A 4,912-nucleotide genomic window follows, 5' to 3' on the forward strand; every position below is an offset into this window, starting at 1 on the left:
TATATATATATATATATATATATATATATATATATATATATATATATATTTCAAAAAACGACCGTTGAAACGGTCAAAGAGGGCAGCCAATCAAATCACGCGGTCATTTCTTGCCACCCTGCGGCCTGAAATGCACCTGGACCGCACCCAGGGGCGGTGTTCCTACGAAGCCTTCAATTTAGTTGCTTCCCCCCCCCCCCCTTTTTTCCCTCTTTCCCCGCCGAGCTCTGAAACCTGCCTTCCTTGCCTTACCAACTTAAAAAAAAGATCTTTAGAACCCCACCACTCCCCTGAGCCTAATCAAGCTATAAACAGACCCAAGTATTAAAACCTTTGATACCAAACTTTATCAAGTACTAAAACCTTTGATACCAAACTTCATCAAGTACTCTTGCACAGGTTGGTCATTTCTCTAATCATTATCGTAATTTTTTATTTTTTATTTATCTTGTTATAGGGGTTTGCCCTTGCATATCATCAAGCGGGTTATGACCCAATTACCCAAAGAAAAAAAATTAAAACAAAACTAGTTTATTAAACAGAAAATCGGACAAAGAATCTAAGATAACTTTTACATCATTTCATTCTTAATCATACATCAAAATTTCATATTTGTATATCAGTACATGTTTTAACTAAATTACTAAAACCTAAAATAAAAGAAGAAATCAAAAGAAACTAAGCTAAACTAATGATAACATGACAGTACCAAGGTCAACACATGTCCTTCCCCACATAACATGGCTAGGCCGTTCAACTTTTTTGTGACATAGATGAAATGATTAAAAGGAATGAAAGCAATGTTGCTGTTTTTTATTAGACAGTATTAGAAAACAGAGCATGAAGACAATTACTCGATTACAATTTACAATGGCTGTAAACAAAAGCAGCTTTTTATTGGGTATCCCTATTCGGACGTAGATATCTTACCATTTGAATGGAATAGAAACTTACCTTGTTTGTGGAATTAAATTTATTGATTCAAGTTTTAAAACAAGCATCCTAACATTTTTATTAAATATGTTTCTAGCTAGCTAGCAAGTATCTGTTACAAAAATTGGTATTCAAAATAAGCATAAAGTAAATATTCATATGGTAACTTTACCTACTCAGATTTTGAATGGTGTGTTATATTCAATAGACACACATAACTGCATGTCATTCGGATTATTTGCATAAAGACATTAAGAAATGTCGAGAAACATAACATAACGTTAAGTGGTTTTAAATACATAACTTATACAGAGTGTTTCATGTTACTTCTAAAAGTACAGGATTTATTATATAAACAAGTTATTCAGATGCAAATATAAAAACAAAGATAAGAGTGCTAACAAGTTTTCAAAAATTTTGCAAGTTCTCAATCCACCGTGTCATACACATAAAAAGGAAGATATGGATGATAGTTGTGCCAACATGAAGCAAAAGCATGGGCAAGACCCAAATTATTTAAGCAATAACTCGCAAGATGCATGTCTTGTATATACTTAACATATGAAAAAAAGAAACAAAGACAAAAGTGCTATAACAAACTAACAAAGTCTATCATCAGTCATCTATTTGATTGATATCTACGCATTCATGAGGGAAGTACCACATGCTTGAAGAAAAGAAACTGTATTTACGACTTGTATCAAGAGTGTCAGGAAAGAAAGCATGTCTCTGGTATTGTGTCTGAGGGTGGTCAGCCCAAGACTCTGGTTTAATAGCAACATAATAGTTAAAGCTGCGGCTACAAAAGAATGCATACTCTCCTATTGCCTTTGGCTTTGGCTTTTCTTCTGGCAACACCAATTTCCTTTTGCAAAAATCTAGTTCCTTAACACCGGGTGAAGTGCGACCCTTCACGTAAATGTTTTCACCCGTACGCCAGAAGAAGCCTGGCTCCCCGAAATCCTTGTTTATTAGTAACATCAATTCGGGCTTTGGATTGAGTTTCATTTCACATATATCAGAACCGGTGATTGGGGCTTATATCTTCCCCTTGAAAACATGTAAATCAAGGACGCGATCAAAGGAGGGGACACAACTCCATGCTCTTTTACCCGCTATTGAAAACCATATGTTATCGGTGATAGAGTCTGACAACACAACAAACAAAAACCGATTTACTGAAGGTGAAAAGACAAGGATACCCTTGATTCTTTCTATTATTTCTACATGCTGCTCGAAATTAGGGAAATGAAGTTGATGCCTTGTGATAGGATTCACAAGCCAGAAGTCTTTCTTTTCCTTCCCAAACAAGATTAAATAACCACAAGTTAATCCAACACACTTCCTGACCAGCAGAATGGGGAATGATGGTTTTCAACTTTCTTCCTTCAAAGTCCTCTAGGCAGCAATTTTTCTTCTTACGAAAATGATCAGAGATGGACATCAACATGGGTGGTCTGGATGCCATAAATCTCTCCCTGTTACAAAGTGAAAATGACCTCCATGACTTGCAAACTCCACTAAAAGCAACAAAATCAATAACTCCAAGTTGCATCATAACTAAAAATAGCACATCATGGTTAAGATCTGACCACGTTGCCACAATACTATTATCACAACTCTTGAACCTCTTCTTCCTTCTAGATGAATTATCATGATTCTGCTTTCTAGTCATACTCCTTATCTTAGCCATTCCTATATTAGCAAAAGGAAAATATATATTATAAGGTCTTCGCAAATGCAAATTCCACATAAGATTACCCAAATGTTGCCCTTTTCAGAAAATCGAATTTTACAAAATTTTGCAAGAAAAACAGAGAACAAGCAAACATATGAAAAGGAGCCTGAAGTAAAAACAAAACACCTTCTAGAAATATTGAACAAGTCCTAGCTGATGCAAAGTGGAAATTAGCGGTTCTAGAAGAGTCGAAATAAATGCTTCTAACAAGAATTTTTTTTTTTAGTTCACAAAAATTCCTTTTGAATTTCTCAAGATATTAAAACAAAGTTTTACTAACAAGAATAGTAATTATATTGGAAATTGTAGAATTGTTCTTTCCTTCTTTATAAATTAGAAAGGGTTACAGCTTATCAAAAAAGGTTACAACTACCGCAATATCTATCCTTATCCTAACACTAAATCAAAACTCTTCATGAAACCAAAATACCAAACTCAATCGCACCCTAGATAATCAGAAAAAATTATTAAAATCACTTTGTGCATAGAATAAAATTACGAAACCAAAACCCATCAAGGTGGGAATTTGTATAGCAATATACTTCAACTACAAAAACAGAAAAATCATTACTTGAACCCTGGATAATCAAGTAATCAACTAAGCGAAACCGAAATAATAAAACTGAAAGTAAAAATATTTACTAAAACATTACCGGATTGACGGCGGTAGACGATTGCTGATTATAGGTTTCAAGAATTAATCGGTATAAATAGAACCTCGATTATCGTTCCTCGCTTCTCGCCGTTGTTTGTTGCTAATCTGTACGACTGTATCCGCAATATCTATCCTTATCCTAACGCTAAATCAAAACTTTGCATGAAACCAAAATACCAAACTCAATCGCACCCTAGATAATCAGAAAAAATTATTAAAATCACTTTATGCATAGAATAAAATTACGAAACCAAAACCCATCAAGGTGTGAATTTGTATAGCAACATACTTCAACTACAAAAACAGAAAAATCATTACTTGAACCCTGGATAATCAAGTAATCAACTAATGAATTTGATCTCTTTAGTCTTTACTAATTATAATCGAGTGTATCATTTATTTTAGGTTTTTTATTAATCACTAAGGCTAACGGGAGTGGGGAAGGAAAAGCACGCGTGAGTGCTGAGGTGGCACACCCAAGACGCGTGAACACCGCCCCAAGGGCCAGTACTCTGGCTGTGGCGTGAGTGGGGAGACGGAAGAAGACGGACGCATTCATTGGTTGAAATCACACTTTTTCAAAACATTCACACACTTTAAAAAAAAATGGATAATTTTTTCGGTTCAATTTCTTCTTCATCTGATGACGAGTTGGTATTGCACACACTATTGTCTGCGGCACAAGACATGGTTTGTGAAAGAGGGAAAAGTTCACACGACGAGAAGAAGCATAGAAAATGGGTCAACCAACCAGGATCGAGAGGCGGCAAATGAACTTTTGGTACGTGATTATTTTGTCCCTGATAGTTTATATGATCTATCGAAATTTGAAGAACGTTTTCGTATTAGTAGAAATTTATTCTTACGTATAGCTAGAGATTTGGAACGTAATTATGAGTTTTTTCCAATTAAGATGAGATGCTAGAGGTAAACGTGGTTTTACTACAATACAAAAATGTATGACCACTCTTAGACAATTGAGATATGGCATAGCCGCAGACGCGTCAAATTAGTATTTGAAAATGTCTGAGAGGACGGGTTGAGACTGTACATATCTTTTTTTGTGAGTATGTTATAGAGCTTTACCGTGACATATACTTGTGACATCCGACTAAAAGTGACGTCGAACAGTTGTATGTCGTGCATCAAGCTAAACATGGTTTTCCAGAGATGCTTGGTAGTATTGATTGTATACATTGGGAGTGGGCAAATTGTCCCAATGCATGACGTGGTCAATTCACGCGAGGTGATCATAGGGTCCCGACTGTTATATTAGAGGCGGTTGTTTCACATGACCTATGGTTTTGGCATGCATTTTTTGGTATGACGAGGTCAAACAATGACCGGAATGTGTTCCAAGCGTCTCCGTTATTTAACAATATTTTGCAGGGTAAAGAACCAAACATGTCATACGTTGTAAATGGAAATGAATATAAGTATGGGTATTACCTAGCTGATGGGATATATCCAGAGTATGCTACAATTGTCAAGTTGTCACGCTCGGTTCCTGGTACGTATTTTAAATAAGGATTATGCATTTTTACAAAGAGACTCGACGAGTTGGAGGCCCCAAACTCGTCGAGTAG

The 4,912-nt window shown here is 35.6% G+C and overlaps 1 long non-coding RNA gene across 1 annotated transcript; it reads right to left on the minus strand.

The window, feature by feature from the left end:
• Positions 1-1,601: 1,601 nt before the first annotated feature.
• Positions 1,602-3,541, minus strand: LOC145109863 (uncharacterized). The gene is made up of 2 exons (XR_013709277.1): positions 3,325-3,541; positions 1,602-2,628 (listed from the first exon to the last, which is right to left on the minus strand). It is a non-coding gene; the product is annotated as an uncharacterized LOC145109863 (long non-coding RNA).
• Positions 3,542-4,912: the final 1,371 nt, after the last annotated feature.

The sequence above is a fragment of the Lactuca virosa genome, chromosome 4, assembly GCF_052849685.1.
Source record: "Lactuca virosa cultivar CGN04683 chromosome 4, Lactuca_virosa_CGN04683_v6, whole genome shotgun sequence".
NCBI lineage: Eukaryota > Viridiplantae > Streptophyta > Magnoliopsida > Asterales > Asteraceae > Lactuca > Lactuca virosa.